Source organism: Magnolia sinica, chromosome 3 (assembly GCF_029962835.1).
Source record: "Magnolia sinica isolate HGM2019 chromosome 3, MsV1, whole genome shotgun sequence".
NCBI classification, from domain to species: domain Eukaryota; kingdom Viridiplantae; phylum Streptophyta; class Magnoliopsida; order Magnoliales; family Magnoliaceae; genus Magnolia; species Magnolia sinica.
The window spans coordinates 100,372,100-100,392,288 of record NC_080575.1 but is presented as its reverse complement, the minus strand read 5'-3'; the positions used below and the strand labels follow the sequence as shown (position 1 = coordinate 100,392,288).

Genomic DNA, 20,189 nt, shown 5'->3' with positions numbered 1-20,189 from the left:
AAACCAAATTTAAAAACATACCCCTCTCCGACCATGTGTGTACTTAATGAAGCATCTTCTCGATCACCATTTCCACCTGGTCTTCATAATAAGCATCTTCTAGCATCAACAACCTGCAACATGCACAAAATCACCCAAAGAGGATCCTGTTACAAACTCTATAGAGTGATCATGCACCTGGTTTTTTCTGTTTTAAATCTTCTATCCAAAATCCACTTGAAACAGTTTTTTTCTGAAAGGGCCATCATACTTCAAATTGCATTTATAAAATACAGCATTCAACCTTGCTGGTTTATGCAAAAAAAATCGCTAGGCATCATTCGTTGTTCGAGTCATTTCCTTATTTTATCCACACATGCACATATTCCACCAAAAAACAAGAAACTATCTACTTACAATAGCTTATATCGTTTATGTCAAAATTTCAAATGCAAATAAGAAGCAGATATTTACCATAGAATCATCAGCCCTACCAAGAATCCTTGGTCCCAATCGCCTGCCCATAATCTGAAATAATGAAACATGCTAATGAGAAACATACACAATCCCTGTCCAACCAATTCATACGCACAATATTAATCACAAAGGAAGGTTAAAACAGTTCAGATAATTTGAAACAATAGCAATCAAGGAGAACCTGTTATAGTGTTCCCAGAGACAAGGATTCCACACAGGCCTGTGAAAATGCTTCAAAATCAGCAACATATGAAACAGTTGCAATCAAGGAGAACCTGTTATTCGAATCAGAAATTTCACCTTGCATTGCAGTCACATATAGGGTTTGATTATCATCACTATTATGAGAAAAACGGCAGAACCCGAAAACCTCACCCTGAATTTGACAGACGTATCCAGCTTAGATTCAAAGATACAAGTCTAAGGACTATTCATAGAAATAAAGTAGACAAAAAAAAAAAAAAAAAAAAAACAAGAAGAAGAAGAAGAAGAAAAGGGGAAAAAAAGCAAAACCAAATTTAAAAACATACCCCTCTCCGACCATTTGTGTACTTAATGAAGCATCTTCTCGATCACCATTTCCACCTGGTCTTCATAATAAGCATCTTCTAGCATCAACAACCTGCAACATGCACAAAATCACCCAAAGAGGATCCTGTTACAAAATCTATAGAGTGATCATGCACCTGGATTTTTCTGTTTTAAATCTTCTATCCAAAATCCACTTGAAACAGTTTTTTTTCTGAAAGGGCCATCATACTTCAAATTGCATTTATAAAATACAGCATTCAACCTAGCTGGTTTATGCAAAAAAAATCGCTAGGCATCATTCGTTGTTCGAGTCATTTCCTTATTTTATCCACACATGCACATATTCCACCAAAAAACAAGAAACTATCTACTTACAATAGCTTATATCGTTTATGTCAAAATTTCAAATGCAAATAAGAAGCAGATATTTACCATAGAATCATCAGCCCTACCAAGAATCCTTGGTCCCAATCGCCTGCCCATAATCTGAAATAATGAAACATGCTAATGAGAAACATACACAATCCCTGTCCAACCAATTCATATGCACAATATTAATCACAAAGGAAGGTTAAAACAGTTGAGATAATTTGAAACAATAGCAATCAAGGAGAACCTGTTATAGTGTTCCAAGAGACAATGATTCCATGCAGGCCTGTGAAAATGCTTCAAAATCAGCAACATATGAAACAGTTGCAATCAAGGAGAACCTGTTATTCGAATCAGAAATTTCACCTTGCATTGCAGTCACATATAGGGTTTGATTATCATCACTATTATGAGAAAAACGGCAGAACCCGAAAACCTCACCCGGAATTTGACAGACGTATCCAGCTTAGATTCAAAGATACAAGGAAAAAAAAAAAGGGAAATCCAAAAATGTACTTTAGGAATCAGTAAAATGGGCTCAAGCCCACAGCCAAATGGTAGACAAGGTGTGTTCCAACAGAGGTAACGGGTTCAAGCCTAGATTGCCTATCAAAAGAAAAAAGGCAAGTAAAACAAGCTGCTTACATTTTCTCGTGGTAAATTGGCTACAACCATCAATGACGTTAGGTCCCAAACCCGACAAGGACCACTACTTCCCAAGGATGCCAGAAATTTCCCATCAGAACTGCATGAGAATGTCTGAGAAGTCTGATAAACAATCTAGATATTCAATATAACAAATAAAATCAGAACAAAGGGATCTGAATTTTATATATATATATATATATATATATATATATATATATATATACACGGAAACGCTCACCTGCGAACCAGTTCGTACGTACTACGTACAAACTTTTTTGAGAACCCATCATACGTGATGTGGATCCAAAATCTAAACCGTTCATATGAAGAAGCACCTCCTGAAACCTCCCAGGCCCAAGTTTTACTTTGATCCAAAACTTTGATGGGCCATGAAAAATGAAAACAGTTTCCTCCCTTGATTTGCATTTCTCTTTGCTATGGCCCACTAGAATATTAGATCAGGGTGAAAATTTGTCACATGAGGTTTTATGAAATTCCGCATCACATGGACTGTTCAGATTAGACACCCATGGCACGTGTGGAAAGGTGCGCATGTGCGTAGGTGCGCAGGGGAGCATGACTCTATATATATATATATATATATATATATATATATATATATATAACTTGGGTTTCTAGCACTCTCAAGCAAACTGATGTGGTTTGTAAATGCTAACTACTATGCTATTAAACTATAGTACAAAGTCCAAACATTTTCCAGACATATACAAATATTTCCATGTACCTGAAATCCAAATCTTTCACAGAGGCATGGGGCATCAGGCTGATCAAGAAGGACTTCCATACTAGCAACTTGAAAACTCTTAAATAGCCATCCTACATTCAACAAAGCTGAAGTGTAACATACCACCTTGAAGATTGATCACATTCAACTTAATCTATGCATTTAGACTAAAACTAATGGCATGATGATTTTGCATACACATGCACACAACCAGCTTGCTACATGCTTAAATGTGAGATTGGACATAAAAGTATACTGGCCAAAGACCCACTTATCACAGACAGGCCCTTCTTTACCTGCAACCCATCTATAAAATCAGCAATTTCACTTGCAAATGCAAACAAAGAATGATAGATTAATAAGGTCAGCCAATTAACTTGAAAATCATACATAGAGGCACAAGTCCTTCATGGCTCCAATCAATCGTCAAGTAATTCAGCTTCAATTCACCAAAGTAACTCTGGTTGGTTTTATCAACATCCGATTGTGCCACTGTCAGAAGTCCTGTTGCAGCGTAGTTCCAGTGCAGTTGCATCGTGGAGCACCGGAAAAAACTTCGCCAAGCAACAGGCTGAGCCTGTGCATCCTTGTCACAGGAAAAAATCTAGACACTAGCTGGAATTCCCTATACAAAGAAAAAGAAGAGTAAAGTTTGAACGAGTTTCTCTGAAACACAAATGCATTTAGATGTGTGATCTATGCACTGACCAAACACAAATCAAAATTCCATGTATTTCAGGTTCAAATAGTTATTGCAATTTGGAGGGTTACTTCCTAAATATAAATAGAGTTAGACTAACCTGTTTTGATCATTTCAATAAAGAGGAAATGACAAGAATGAATGATGTTTCATTGTATTCATAACAAGCAAGCAGCCTCCAAATAGCAATTAAGTTCTTCTTGAGTCCAACTTGAGATTGACATAATAGCATTTTGAAGCCAACCCTAAATAAGAATATTTGAAGCAAATTACAATCTGGTTATTTCAAAACTTGGGATGTTTGTCCAATGAAACAAACTACCCACAATGCTTTTGATTCAATTCGATTTTTATGAATGTATATTCCTTTTGCCTAAGAGTAAATGATCTAACAGTGAGTCTACGGTTTAGGGCCTCAACATATTCTGGTATTTAAGTTCTACAGCATTATCATGAAAAGGTCATAGCACTTATTCTCTTAAAAGAGTTACAATCTAATCAGCCACAAGATCTTCCTTCTACGAATAGAAATCTCTCATAACCCATTACCCATCAAGTATCAACTCACCATTTTACCGGACACAAATATTAAAGCTGTTGCTTTCAGCTCCCTTATCCGCATTATGACCGCAGCAAAATGCTGTTGGAAAAAACAATTTGAGGAGGCAAATTAGTCATTCTTGACAAAAGATACAATGCAATGAGGATTTATATGAAACTCGACCAGAGGACATGCACGGAATACAAGTTTCATTTTATATACAAGTGGGCTCATAGCACTTATTCTCTTAAAAGAGTTACAATCTAATCAGCCACAAGATCTTCCTTCTACAATTAGAAGTCTCTCATAACCCATTACCCATCAAGTATCAACTCACCATTTTACCGGACACAAATATTAAAGCTGTTGTTTTCAGCTCCCTTATCCGCATTATGACTGCAGTAAAATGCTGTTGCAAAAAACAATTTGAGAAGGCAAATTAGTCATTCTTGACAAAAGATACAATGCAATGAGGATTTATATGAAACTCGACCAGAGGACATGCACAGAATACAAGTTTCATTTTATATACAAGTGGGCCCATGTTATGTAATCTGACCATGGTTCGAAAACCCAAAAACAGGACTCTAACTCGAAAATCAATAAGTTGATCGATTCAAAGAGTACGTTGTGACTAGGATGTAGACAACCATTTCAGCTCAACCAAATTTGGAGCAGTGTTTTAAATAACTGTAGCGTGATGCGTAGTGCTCAACCCTCTATAGCATGTAGCGTAAATACGTAGCGTGTAGCGTAAGCTACACGATACTTCTATTTTTTAATTTAAAAATAAGACAAATATAATAAATAGTGAAAAAAAAAGGAAAAAAAATATAAAAATGCCGAAAAGATGATTCATTTTATCAATTATAAGCATGTTCAAAAAAGTTATTAGTTATCATTTATCAAAAGCAAATCCACATATATAAGCCAAATCAAATAATTATCACATCAACAACTTTCTAAGCAAACCACTTTAATTAATAATGTCTAATTGAAACCACAAGTCACAATTAGGAAAAGAAATAAAAATCTCATAGGTTAAAAGTATCAAGTATAATACAAGTGTCACATTCCTCAACATTAGAAACAAAGAAAACATGAAATAAAATACTAAAATAATAAAATAGTAAGAAAATACATTGTAGCTTACGCTACGAACGCTACGTACGAGCGCTATTTGAAACACTGATTTGGAGTCAGCTCAACCATTTTTCAGCTATAATGTAGACCATCAGTACGTTGTGCACCATCGTAAATGGACCATTCCCAAAGAATTTTCTCTATAGGTCAGCATAACATTTCAATTTGTACATTTCAAAAAAAAAAAAAAAAAGCATTTCCATTTGTTTGGAGTCAGCTCAACCAGTTTGTCGGCTATGATGTAGACCATCAGTACACTGTGCACCATCACAAATGGACCATTCCCTAAGAAGCCAGCATAACATTTCAATTTGTTTGTTTCAAAAAAAAACAAAAACAAAAACCAAAAAAAAAAAACATTTCCATTTGTTGCTTGCAAATAAATGGTTGGAGAAAAGCAATAAAGCACTAGTGACTAGGATATCCCAGAATGAAGTGTATGACCATCCATTGTTGCGGCCCAGCCAATCAAGCATCTCTCCACTTGTATAAACTGAAAACCCGAGCATATTGTGCATATCATCAGGTCATGAATTGGATAACTCATCCACTGAAATAACCCAAGTAAATTTTCTCAGTTATTAGCTTCTTCTTTTTTTCTTTTTCTTTTTCTTTTTTTAAATGGAGTAGTTCATATAATGTATATTAGCTGAAGTTTCAAAATAAACAAGCATTTTCTGGCTTGTAATGTATAAATAGAAATTAAAAAGAACTGTTAATTAGAAAAGAAGTTCTAATTAAGCCTTCAAAATCAAGCCTCTGTGAGAATCAAGCCTTTAATAACCTTTGGCTGAGAATCCATCTTGACTGTAATCAGAGCATGGTAGTGGCAATTATGCATAAACAGAAGTGTAAGTCCTCCCTTCAAGCTCAACTGCTGCACAAAGCTCTTAGATCAGAAAATCCTCCCTCCAAGCACACAACTGCTACCCATACCAAAGGTGGAATCATTACAAGTCTTCATTCCTGTTGTCTTTTTTTTTTTTTTTTGAAAGATTCCATTCCTAATGTCCTTAAGCACTTGGCATAAAAAATAATGGAAATAAAATTATCATACTAGGATTCAAAACCAAAACCATTAAATGAGCATCAAAAATCACAAAGGCAAACATTTCTACAGAAATCCACCTAATAGTGAAAGTTTAACTCCTGAAACCAAAAAAGGATCAAACCATAAAAACCAAAGCATAGACTCCAAAGGTCTTTGTAAATTTTCTCATCTTTCGAAAAAAAAAAAAACCTTGAAAAGGTCTATTGCATAAACAACACAAAACGATAGTTCCAGGTGTGGTATCTTTGTAAATTTTCTCATTGTAAATGATAGTTCCAGGTAGGCCATACACAATCCATGGTCAGGTGTTCTCCCAAGCTGGCAATCCCAAGAGATTAAAAAATAAAAAAATAAATAAAATAAAATAAAAAACAGCTTAAAACTAGGGAATAAGAAAAAATTACCTCAGCAGTGGACGGTCATGTAATTGCCTGTTTCCCAAGATCAATCTACACAGAGATACTGACTTGTGACAGATCTATACCCGAGCCTTGTAGTGCCTTGTTAAAATAGTCAATAACCTGCTCCAAATCATGCCGTTGGACTGTAAGTTTGAAGTTCAGATAAAATATCAAAGAAAGGCTCAAAAAGTGCCACTGATAAAATAAAATCCATAAACCAAATCATCCAACAGTCACATTCTGACACAGAGCAGGATGATCAGATGGCAACATTCGCCAATAAGCCAGGGACAACTTGAAACAAATGCAGACATACACAAAGGCCATGAAATAGGCAGTAAATCCTGATAAAATGAAGATAAGAACAGATTGCATAATTCAAAGATAAGTACTTGCAAACACATGTAGGCGCTTGTTATGCCCTGTAATTAAAATCATTTAATTTGTATATCATGATTTTGGATTTACAAAATGCATTTGGATGAACTGTCAAGTTAAATTGCAATTACTAGTGCAATTAAGCAGGAGTAACCAAGCATTACTGGACATTGATATTAATGCAGAGTTCAAAATCAAGTTACATTGCTTTCAAGGTGAAAATGAATGTAGCTGTAAAGACTCGAACACCTGCACCAATGGAACTTCACATTAATTTCAAAAGACAATCCAATGCAGCACATGTGCAATGTTAAAGTTAGGGGGAAAAATTGCTAAAGACTCAAACACTGAGCAAGACATCCAACTCGGAAAGCACCATTGCTAAAGACTCAAACACCTTAATGTAAGTGAGGGGCCTCGGCCTTTATGATACCATGTGCAGTAGGAGGTAAGAATGTCAAGTGCAAATACCTGAGCAAAGCACATAAAGAGAAAATGGCTCAGTTACAGGCATAGATACTACTACACTGATGTTTTTGAACATGTCATTCTAAGCCAAAAAAAAATAAAAAATGAAAAACATAGATTTGCTAAGCCAGCAAAGCTCATGTACAAGTGTCAGCATGGCACAATTGGTACAAGATCCAATCCATCCATCTAAATGGAAATACTATATTGATAACCTGGCCCAAGAATCAGGTTGACCCACTAGTCATGTGGGCCACAGTTTGTGAATAAATGAACAGATATGAAAAACATGGCCGAAGTTTTCTAACCCATCCACTCGTTTTCAATATCATGAGAAAAATGTCCAAATCTAAAACTCTCCCTAGAAATTCCCAAGCCTCCCTAGATATTCCCAAGCCGAGAAATTGTAGCCTAACAAAAATTATAGCCCTTGACTAAGCAGAATGGCTGAACAAGATTCATGTAGGCTTAGACTTTTTTTTCTCCTGTTGAAGGATAATGATACGCAACTACTGTTCAAATGAACTCATTATGTATTACAGAATAATTGAGATCAACCATGATTAGGCATCTGCCAAACAGTGCTTACATGAGGAATTCAAAATCAGATTGTGACAACCAGATTCAGTAAGAAACTGTGTCCAGGTTGACAACCAGAAACTGTCAAACCCCAGATATCACTTCCTTATCTCTCCCCACATCATCCCTTAGTTTCCAAATTGGAAATCAGAAGCAGCTAAGGAAGCAAAGATGCAATAATCTGGAGAAATTTCTAGAACCCTAGAAGACAGAAAGAGAGGAAGAGAGATAAACCGAGAGAGGCGAGAACGCACGAAGACTTCAACAGAGACTGGTGCGCTACGATCCTACGGTACGCTTGCATCAATGGCGATGAGAGAGGGAAAGAGGCTTTCTGAGAGAGAGAGAGAGAGAGAGAGAGAGAGGGGGGGGAAGAAGGGAGAGGTTTTCAGAGAAGAGAAATAGAGAGATGGCTTTCTTGGCAAGGAAGAAAGACCTCCACTCGTATATAAATGCAGACCTCAACCGTTGAAGGGTTATTTGGTAATTTCAGAAAATTTGAGTAATTCGGAGGGAAGCGGATTCGCAGCAACATGGCTGGTGTGGGTACGTGTCGTGCGAAGACGAGCGTTGCAGCTCCGAGTTGTACGAACGGTCCATAGGAGATCAAAGTTACATGGCCCACATAATTATGTATTTATTATATCCACACCGTTCATACATTTTTTGAGATCATTTTAGAGCATGATACCCAAAATTATTCATATAAAATCTTAAGTAGACCACACCATAAATAGCAGTGGGACAATGATTCTCACCGTTAAAACATTTGTAGGGCCCACCATTGCGTTTATTTTCCATCCAATCTGTTCATAAGGTCAAAAGGAGCTGGATGAAGGGGAAAAACAAATATCATATCGATCCAAAACTTATGTTTCCCCCAAAAGGATTTCAATGGTAGACGTTCAATCCCCCAAAGCTTTTTGTAGTGTGGTCCAATTGATCTTTGGATCTGTCTTATTTTTCGGTTAAAGCCTTAAGATGATCTCTCCAAATTAAAGAACGGTTGGGATATAACACATACCTCGTGATAGGACCCACAGAACTTGGTGACGTCAACACACGCTGGTGTGCGCTACACCAGCCCTGCTTCCAAATCCGAGTGAGTGATGCGTATCTGCCGTTGCACTTCTTCTATTCACACGTGTCATGTTATGATTAAAGATTTCGAATCATGTAAGAAGATTTCGACAGTTGGGCCGTTGGGGCGGAGAGTGGAAGACTCTCGTTAGACTTTCCCATTTTGATTTCATTGCACGTGCGCCTCAAAGAGAGCGGATTCGCTGAGGCGGGGTAAAGGGAGCGGATTAGGTGAGACCCCGGACTCACACAAGACGGTGAGGCCCTTGCTGTTTGGCCCACCTTGATATTATGTATTCTGTATCCACGCCGTCCATCCGTTTTTTCAGATTATTTTAGGGCATTATACCAAAAAAAATGAAGCAGATCCAACTATCAGGTGTACTATAACATAGGAAACAGTGGTGATTAACCATTAATGGGCCACAAAAGTTCTGGATCAAGCTGATATTTATTTTCCCCTATGAAGGCTTATGTGACCTCATCAATGAATTGAATGGCAAATAAAAACCACAGAAACATTAAAGTACGCTAGGGTATTCAATCACACGTGTTTAGAGTATAGTACACCTACATTTGGATTTTATTTTTTCTCGGCAGTGCCCTTCTTTTCTTTTTTCTTTTTCTCTCGGGAATGCCCTGAAATGATGCCAGAAAAACAGATAGAGAATGTCGATATAGACCACATGTACTAAGATGGGCTATGGTAAGGGCTGCACCATCTTGGGTGTCCCGGGCCTCACCTAATCCACTCACCAGAAACTCAGCATTTGGTGAGGGCTTGACCGTGGGGCATATTAGGCGTAGGCTTGAAATCAAGTGGATTCAAATCTCAGCACCACACCACAGGGAACTATAGTGATTGAATGTACACCATTACAATAATCTTTTATAGGCAATAACTTTTGACAAAAGATTGGACCACAAACAAAATTTATGGTGAGCCCTGAGATGTTTTTAATGGTAGGTATTCAATTACTATTGTTTCTTGTGGTGTGGTCCACCAAAGACTTGGATCTAATGTAATTTTTTGGTTCATACCCTAAAAGTTGACATGGATATATAACATATACCTCAAGGTGTGGCCTACGCTGTAACCGGAGTCGGTGTTTACCCTGGCTCATAGAATCAGAAGGCACTCGTCAGCCAAGGGTAAGAATACTTGTCATACATACACGGTTTTACTCAGAGTTGCTTGGTAATTCTTTATTAGTTTTCAAAATAAAATAGTAAAGTTTAGCATCATGGATGGTGGGTGTCAATGGGCTGGGCTCATGCCTGCAAAATTAGAATTTTGAATCAAGCCAACCTGAAACAGTTCAAAATCCGGGCCAAGACCAACCTTAAGCCTAGCCCATTGACAACCCTAATTGTGGAGGAGCATATTAGGTGCGGCCCCAACCTCACCCAAGACAGTACCATGAGGCCCATCTTAATGTATTTATTCTATATCCACGTCGTCCATCCGTTTTGCCAAATCATTTTAGGGCACGAGCCCAAAAACAAAGATCCAAATCTTAGGCAGACCATACTACAGAAAATAGTGATGATTGAACACGTTAGCATTAAAAATTTACTACGACTCACCATAATGTTTGTATAACGTTTATTTGCCATCCAACCAATGATAAGGTCGCGTGAACTTGGCTGAAGGGCAAAAGAAAAGGAAAAAGGAAAAAAAAAAAAAAAAAAACAGCTTGATCGATAACTTTTGTAGCCCATTAATAGTTAGGGTTGTACACGAACCGAGTTAGCTCGACTTGACTCGACTCAAAAAAGCCCGATTCGATTTGGTTTGAAACCGAGTTTGAGCCAAGTCAAGCTGATTTTCTTGCTCAAAAAAATTTGGAACCAAGTTCGAGCTTGCCCGAGCTTGACTCGACTCGAATAGAACCCCAACTCGAATCGAACTCAAATCGAACCAATTCGGTGACTCGGTTACTTTGATATTGATGTTGCTCACCAAGTATTTGATGAAATGACTCAATAAAGTGTCGGCGGGTGGCAAGGAAGGTAGGTATATGAAACAAATACCATTTTTTCTTGATTTTAATGTTGCTTATAAGGTGTTTGATGAAATACCAATAAAATCGCTGCTGTTGTTTTACATACAATGAGAATTTGAATGTGCAATCCATGTGTTTGTGAAAATGATGCACAGACGAACTCAACTCGATCTTGGCTCGAACTCTACTCAAACTGGCCCGAGCTATGGAGCCGAGCTGAGCCAAGCTGGCTAGCCATGCTCGAGGACCGAGTCGAGCCGAGTTCGAGTTGGGGTCAGCTAGTGGCCGAGCCGAGTCAAGTTGTGGCAAGCTCGACTCGGTTCAACTCGTGTACACCTCTATTAATAATCAATCACCACGGTTTCTATGGTATGGTCCACCTGGGATTTGGACCTGGCCTCACGTAGCAAATGATCTGGCAAAACAAATGAATAGCTTGGATATGGAATAAATACATCAAAGTGGGCCCACATCAAGGGCCGCACCTAAACCACTCCTCGCGGGCGAAACATTGTCACGTCCCTAAATCTAATGTCGGTAATCCGTGATTACTATATACCAAATTTTAGTTGACAGCCTCCGTAGAACTCCGATTTTGGGGATTCCAACTATCACATACTAAGTTCCATAAGTAGGGCTCCGTAAGGAGGATTTCTGAAAATAAAGACGACAAACAGATATCATTTCTCAAAATCTCATCATATTCAACATGTGTTACTGTGTACAACTGAGCACATCAAGGCAAAACCAAAACATAAATCATGTCATATTTACTATACCTGATGTACATATACAGGGCACTACAAATATATATATATATATATATATATACACTAATATGTACAAAACAAAAAGAACAACTGGAGTCTATAACCTCTACTCCTGCAGCTCCCTACTCTCACCTGTACAAAAAAATACAAAGGAAACCATGAGCTACTAAGCCCAGTGAGTGCATGTGTGCAGTGGAAATGCATATTTCATGTCATGCTCATATCATGCACAAGCCTACTGGGCCAATAACAATAAAATAAAGATACAATGCATTATGTCACTTTTCATGTTCCAAATCATTTTTTTATATCAATTTTCCGTTATAGAGGTGGGACTTCTACCCACTTGTAACATACATACTCTTTCAACGTTTCCACAACTTTCCACATTTCTCAATTGGATAACCAAGGTCTGAAATAAAGGTGGGACTCGCATATAATTCCTACCCACTTGCACAGGATTTTCCACCATGGTCAACTATAGAGGTGGGACTACATAATTCATGGGCCGAACTAGTCTATCCCACTTGTATTGAACCTCACCATCTGCCTAACAGCGAGAAGTCATAAGTCACCTGGCAAAACGATAGCAGACAATTTATGAGCTCGTCACACACAACCTATCTTTGCTTGCCCATAAGCAGGAACCTCTCAATCAATCGACATGCGTCGGTGGGAGTCGCCGCTTACTTTGGTATTTCGGCATTCTAGCGCTCTGTTCTTCCACCCGGTTTAGGCATTGGTTGCTCCCAATGGTACCAATCAGGGTTTAGAGACTTTCACCCAGGAACCCTCTAATCATGTCCTGCTGAATTACACATTTCCGGTGTGGTGTCCAACTCAAGTCATAACAAAGCATGTTTCATCGCATTTACAATCATCGTATGCTCAAGTCATAACAAAGTATGTTTCATCGCATTTACAATCACCATATGCATAAGTCCACATACAATCACAATATATCATGTTTTTCAAAGAAAGCATAGGACGACCTTCCTCATGTGGTCTCCTCATGAATTTAAGTTTCTCATAGGGGTCTCATGTAATGAATCTTGTATCTAGACGATTCACATACTAATCATAGACACATCGTGTGTCGCAACACAACCCACTATGATCACCATACCATGATATGAATCATTTACTCTCAATCATACAATGATACAACAACTATGAACCATGCGTATGATATGCACATGACTTAGCCAATCTAAATCCAACCCGGGATTCATTCCGCTATAAGACTTCATGCCACAAGCATGTTTTTTCTTACGAGTTAGCTACACTAAAAGGAAGAAGGATAACTCTTTCAAATGTTTTGTCAAACAGGTAGCGGGCGGACTTTGTAAGGGACTAAGATGGAAACCGATGGAAATACTTGTGAATTTAAATAAAACTAAAGCATATGAATCCCTTGGGTGTGGGCCGCACGGATGGTTTAATTGATGGTGGAGATGGGGTCATGATGGGTTGATCTTGCATAGCTTCTCCCACGGCCCATTTCTCAAGTTCATCTCTATCATCCAATCTTACATCAATAGCATAACCAACTAAATCAGAAAATCCAGCATCATAGCCATTATTGGGGCAATTCAAAGCTCTCTCTCTCTCTCTCTCTCTTTCTCTCTCAACAACCATGGACTAGAAAATCTATTCTTTTATAGGGCTTTCAAGTAATCTAACGCACATATATGCGTGCTCCTAATCTATGCACTCAACTGTAACAATCAAATGATTGGATTTCAAACTTGGCTTCTACTTCTTTTTCTTCTTCTCAACTTCAAACTTAAGCTACTCTTTTTTCTTTTTCTTTTTGTCTCTACACTCACCTTAGGCTTCCCATGACATAAGGAAGAGAGTGTTGGAAATGAGTTGTTGAAAGAGAGTTTTTATATTTATGGACTTGAAAATGGTTTTAAAATTGGCTTTTGTCTAAAAAGAAGGGTTTTGAGAAGTTTAAGCTTATGGTAACAATAGAAAAATGTTATTTAAGTGATTTGAAATAAAGCATTCCAATGATTTAAAAAAAATCGAGGTCATTTGAGTTATTTTATCAAAATGTACATGTGCATATCTATTCATAACTTACAATCTGGGTGTCATATTGACATGCCGTTTTCGCCAGTAATTCCGTAACTGGACTACGGTCACAACGATTAGGCTCTCGGAACTAGCGAATTTTGAAAACTCAATGATGGGCCACCTCCAGATAAAATAAGGACATAGTTATCATTTCTCAGATTGTTTAATTTTAAATCCGTATATTAAAATTCGGATATCGGGTTGAAATGCAGCTTACTACTCAATAACAGAACAACATTATGATTAAGTCAAAATATTCTCGAGGCCAATGGACCTACAGTCAACGTCTATCAAGTGTAGGAACCAGATTTCGGAGCCTTGGGTCTTACAACAAGTGTGACGCCCCGTCACTATTGCACATGTGGGAGGGCGCATGTGGGCGGACGCTGATGTGGGCGGGGCCTAAAAAGGCCTTGGTGAGCTTCCAGTGGTTGGCAAGCTACTGTGTACAAAGTATGGCAGAATGTTGTCTCATATCGGAAGCACTGTCCAAAGTTGTGGTGGATATATGTGGAGTTCACACCTTCATAATATGAGGCCTTGTGCTTGGACACAAACAAAACCACCATTGTGCATTCTAATGGCAATTGGGTTGGACAATATCTGACGGGGTAGGTGCTGATGTGGGCGAGGCTGGACGGGCCTGGGCAAGCTATCAGTATCTTTTCCCCAGATAAGGCCTTTTAGGGGAGAACCCTAAGAACAAAACCATGCGAGCGTGTGTGTGTACCCATAGTGGATAATATCATACTGTGTTGGTCGGGCTGTTACAAATGGTATCAGAGACGAGGACGGCTCTGCCCTCAGTGGGGGATAGTGTGACGCCCCGTCGCTGTTGCACATGTGGGCGGGCGCATGTGAGCTGACGATGATATGGGCGGAGCATAAAAGGGCCTGGGCGAGCTACCAATGGTTGACAGACTACTGTGCTGGCAGGCTGCTGTGTATACAGTAGGGCAGAACATTGTCCCACATCGAAAGCGTTGTCCGAAGTTGCGATGGTTATATGTCGAGTTCACACCTTTATAGTATGAGGCCTTGTGCTTGGACACAAATAAAACCATCACTGTGCACTTTGATGGCAGTTGGGTTGGACAATATCTGACGGGGTAGGTGCTGATGTGGGCGGGGTCGGCAGGCCTGGGCAAGCTACCAGTATCCTTTCCCCATATGCGGCCTTTTAGGGGAGAAACCTGAGAACAAAACCATGCGGGCGCGTGTGCATGCCCAGAGCAGACAATATCATATTGTACTGGTCGGGCTATTACAGGCGTGGTGTGTTAAAGAGGTACAACCCATCCAGCAGGTTTGTCCCATAATGATGTACGCCTGATCCAATCATTAGCTAGGTCACCCATAGATTTAAGGGGTTTTGGATTGTCTATATTGTTACCTATGGTGTCCTTGACCTGACAGTTAGATTGCCCTCATTTTTTTGTTTGTATGATCATGAATGTGGATGTACTAACTGGATGGGTTGGATGTTGTACACATACCCCACCTGGGCCATAATGCATGGACTTTAACACCTTTTAAAGAATAATAATAATAATAATAATAAAAGAAAGCATTTTAATATGATGATAATAATAATAAGGTACTCTACTATAACTTAAAAATGTGGAGGCATTGTTTCATAAAATCAATAGCATGTGGATGAAATTTTTCTCTAAAAATCCCAACAAAATTATGCATTTCTATTGGGGAGCTTTTCCCTACTGGACGCCTCACCTTTAAGCCAACAACCTTATCACACCCTTCTAAACTTACTGTACCAAACTAAGCCCCTGGTGTACGAGCGCTGACTCCTAGAACTCCGAGTTGTACGAACGATTCAAAAGAGATCAAAGTTACATGACCCCACAGTTATGTATTTATTATATCCACAACGTTCATCCATATTTCAAGATGATTTCATTGCATTATATATATATATATATATATCCAAAGATCAGCTGGACCACACCACAAATGGCAGTGTGAAAATTAATTTTCACCGTTAAAAATCTTGTAGGGCCCACCATAACATTTATTTTCCATCCAATCTATTCATAAGGTCACAAAGACCTGGATGAAGAGGAAAAACAAATTTCATATTGATCCAAAACTTTTGTGACCCCTAAAAGGGTTTCAATGGTAGACATTCAATCCCCCTCTGCCTTTTACAGTGTGGTTCACTTGATAGTTAGATCTGTCTTATTTTTCATCTCAAGCCTTAATACAAGCTCACCAAATAAATGGATGGTTTGGATATAACATATACATCATGATGGGACCCACAAAAGCAGTGGGGGATTACACTAACAAAATAAAATAAAATTATTCCATGGTGTACCATGGCAGTACCGCCATATCGGCAGTAGTGCCGCGGCAAGCTGTGGAATAATTTTTATTTTTATTTTTTTACATAAGAAGAACTTTTTCCCCTTGCATTTTTTTCTAATACATATTTATATAAATATGTGTATATATATATATAAATCTCTCTTTTTATTCATTTCTTTCTTTATTCATTCAACAAGCATATCTCCTAAATCAGAATGAGTTACTTGACGTACCATATATGAGTTTGGGGTAGGAGAAGCTACTTTAGCCAACCAACCTAGTATTTTTCAAGATTCCATTAGGTCGATGGTCGAAAATCCATTTTATTCACTTCGCGGTCAATTTCATTCATTTCATTCATTTCGCAGTCAATTTCAATCAATTCGCGGTGAATTTTATTCACTTCGTGATCAATTTCAATCAGTTCGTGGTGATTTTCATTCACTTCGTGGTCAATTTCAATCAGTTCGCAGTGAATTTCATTCACTTCACGGTCAATTTCACTCACTTCGCAGTCAATTCCATGCATTTCGCAGTGAATTCCCTTCACTTCACGGTCAATTTCATGCATTTTGCGGTCGATTCCCTTCACTTTGCGGTTAATTTCATGCATTTCGCGGTCAATTTCGGTGAATTCCCTCCACTTCACGGTCAATTCCCTTCACTTCACGGTCAATTTCATGCATTTCGCGGTGAATTCTCTTCACTTCACGGTCAATTTCATTCATTTCGTGGTCAATTCCCTTCACTTCGCTGTCAATTCCATGCATTTCGCGGTCAATCCCAGCGAATTCCCTTCACTTCGTGGTCAATTTCATGCATTTTGCTGTCAATTCCCTTCACTTCATGGTCAATTCCATGCATTTCGTGGTGAATTCCCTTCACTTCACGGTCAATTCCATTCATTTTGCGGTCAATTCCCTTCACTTCCCGGTCAATTCCATGCATTTCGCGGTCAATTCCCTTCACTTCATGGTCAATTCCATACATTTCGCGATGAATTCCCTTCACTTCACGATCAATTTCATACATTTCGCGGTGAATTCCCTTCACTTCACGGTCAATTCCATGCATTTCGCGATGAATTATCTTCACTTAACGTCAATTCTATGCATTTCGCGGTCAATTTCCTTCAATTCGCGGCCAATTCCATGCATTTCGGGTAAATTCTGGCGAATTCCCTTCACTTCATGGTCAATTCCATGCATTTCGCGGTCAATTCCCTTCACTTCACGGTCAATTCCATGCATTTCACGGTCAATTCCCTTCACTTCACGGTCAATTCCATGCATTTCGCGGTGAATTCCCTTCACTTCACGTTCAATTCCATGCATTTCGCGGTCAATTCCCTTCACTTCACAGTAAATTCCATACATTTCGCGGTCAATTCCGGCGAATTCCCTTCACTTCACAGTCAATTCCATGCATTTCGCGGTGAATTCCCTTCACTTCACGGTCAATTCCATGCATTTCGCGGTGAATTCCCTTCACTTTACGGTCAATTCCTCATTTCGCTGTAAATTCCCTTCACTTTGCAGTCAATTCCATGCATTTCGCTGTCAATTCCGGCGAATTCCCTTCACTTCACTGTCAATTCCATGATTTCGCGGTCAATTCCATGCATTTCGTGGTGAATTCCGACGAATTCCTTTTACTTCGCGGTCAATTCCATGCATTTCGCAGTGAATTCCGGTGAATTTCGTTCACTTCATGGTTAATTCCATGCATTTCGTGGTCAATTCCCTTCACTTCATGGTCAATTCCATGCATTTCACGATGAATTTCCTTCACTTCACGGTCAATTCTATACATTTCGTGGTGAATTTCGGCGAGTTCCCTTCACTTCTTGGTCAATTCTATGCATTTCGTGGTCAATTCCCTTCACTTCATGGTCAATTCTATGCATTTCGCGATGAATTTTCTTCACTTCGCGGTCAATTCCATGCATTTCGCAGTGAATTTCAGCGAGTTCCCTTCACCTCACGGTCAATTCCATGCATTTCGCAATTAATTCCCTTCACTTCACGATCAATTCCATGCATTTCGCGGTGAATTTCCTTCATTTCACGATCAATTCCATGCATTTTGTGGTCAATTTCCTTCACTTCGCGGTCAATTTCATGCATTTTGCGGTGAATTTCGGCGAATTCCCTTCACTTCACTGTCAATTGCATGCATTTCGCGGTCAATTCCCTTTACTTCACGGTCAATTCCTTTCACTTCACTGTCAATTCAGATTCGGTGCTAGTGCCCCCGGCCACTAGAGGTCCGGGCGGCATTGCCACCCGGGGTGCGCTAGTGTTGCCGAGCACTTTTTTATTTTTTTGGGTGGGTCTCATTGTGGGTCTCACTTATACTTGAGAACACTAATATTTAAGGTCCCCCACACACCCAAACCCTCATCTTCCTCTTTCCTTTTCTTCATCTCCCTTCCTAAAACCCTCTCTTTTTCTAAAACCCTCTACTATCTTCTCATCTTCCAAACACCTCACTCTTCATCTTCCAAACACCTCTCTTCTTATTTACACAACCATCTTCTCATCTTCCAAACACTCTTCATCTTCCAAACACCTCTCTCTTCATCTTCCAAACCTTCAAGATTTCACGTTTATCAATGCATCCACGTCCTCTCAGAAAAAGAATGCAGGTAGCCTTGAGTAGAATGAAACATGAAAGATGTAATGTGATAGTAGAATGGAGATTCTACGGAGATTTAATAAAGAAAATGGGTTAAAAGAAGGAATATGGATGATGGAGATGAGTTCAGACATATTTGGGTGTAAGGGAGAGAATGAAGTGAAATTGATAAAGCAGGACATTTTCGACTTGTGAAAAGTTGTCTGTACATCAGGGGAGTATTCTTGGAAGGTAAGAATAAGTAGGCTTAGTAAGGTGCGTGGCCCATAAGTTGGTCGTACAGTAGGAAAAAACTCTTCCATTGGGTCATGCGACTTGGACGGTCTAATTTGATTTGACACATACATTCCCAAACTGCTATCAAAGAGCGTTGTACTCTTCCAAATTCAAATGCCATGCAACTCTTTTGGTAGGTTGCCAGAGCCATAATCTTATATATGATTTGGTGAACCGGATCCAAATATCCTTAGATATGCTATGTGGGACGTTGGAATGCTTTTCTATTGGCGGGAAGAGGAATGGTATCTACATAGCCTCATCTTCAAGTGATTCGTGGTTGAGATTCGATGCAAGATGTGATTCCCATGGTGATTAATGAATATTTATCAGCCATAAATTATGACAACTCCATCTATTGGGTGGGCCACCTGTGCAAAATGGACTATTAGATGGCCATAAATTGTCTAGCACGTGACTCTTGGAAAATGAGTTGGATGGTGTGGTTTCTAAGACAGGATATGTAAAGAGACTTTTAGATTCCGACGCATGTTTACCATTTACAACATGTTGAGAGCTTTTTAAGGCATACGTTTTCATTAAAGATTTTTTCTTTCCACGTATTAAGCTTGGAAGGAATTTGATAAAATAAATAAATAAGAAAATGAAGGAATTTGATAGAATCTAAGGCTGTAAGGCCGTATTGCAGCCCTATGTTCGAATTTTTAAAATGCGAACTAAAACACGTCAATAATGAACTGTTGATTTTTGTCGATATTGTTCCGTCGCTTAAAACGTCTTTCATTGATCTATCACAGTTCACAGATGAAGGAACTAAAGAGAGCCATACGTCAGCCCTTGGAGTGAGATGTAGTCATAAATACAATGCTTCAACTGTCAAACCTTAAAACCTTGACCCAAACAATGGTAATTGACCCGAACTAGCAAAGTAGCTATACCGTATAATGCTCAGCTAGAGACATGGTTTTAAGACTATGCCGAGTCAGCACTCGGAGTTGGTTGAACCCAATCTGTTTCGAGTCAGGCAGATTCAACCCTAACT

At 38.9% G+C, this 20,189-nt stretch overlaps 2 long non-coding RNA genes across 19 annotated transcripts in view; both read right to left on the bottom strand.

Annotated features, from left to right (window-relative positions):
- Window positions 1–8,404, bottom strand: part of LOC131240414 (uncharacterized) — a 59,493-nt gene extending 51,089 nt beyond the window's left edge. For 2 of the 18 annotated variants that reach the window (XR_009168730.1, XR_009168736.1), the window contains exons 1-13: window positions 8,245–8,382; window positions 7,361–7,434; window positions 7,167–7,212; window positions 6,589–6,705; window positions 4,328–4,399; window positions 3,550–3,694; window positions 3,127–3,374; window positions 2,750–2,841; window positions 2,002–2,124; window positions 757–832; window positions 638–676; window positions 454–507; window positions 22–113 (exon numbers count right to left, since the gene is read on the bottom strand). This is a non-coding gene — a long non-coding RNA (uncharacterized LOC131240414). Of the gene's footprint in view, window positions 1–21; window positions 114–453; window positions 508–637; window positions 677–756; window positions 833–2,001; window positions 2,125–2,749; window positions 2,842–3,126; window positions 3,375–3,549; window positions 3,695–4,017; window positions 4,090–4,327; window positions 4,400–5,917; window positions 6,057–6,588; window positions 6,706–7,166; window positions 7,213–7,360; window positions 7,435–8,244 lie in introns of all 18 variants that reach the window. The other 16 variants (XR_009168734.1, XR_009168740.1, XR_009168741.1 and 13 more) reach the window with 15 other exon arrangements.
- On the bottom strand, window positions 945–1,989 carry LOC131240415 (uncharacterized). The gene is made up of 4 exons (XR_009168748.1): window positions 1,723–1,989; window positions 1,604–1,642; window positions 1,420–1,473; window positions 945–1,078 (listed from the first exon to the last, which is right to left on the bottom strand). It is a non-coding gene; the product is annotated as an uncharacterized LOC131240415 (long non-coding RNA).
- Window positions 8,405–20,189: the final 11,785 nt, after the last annotated feature.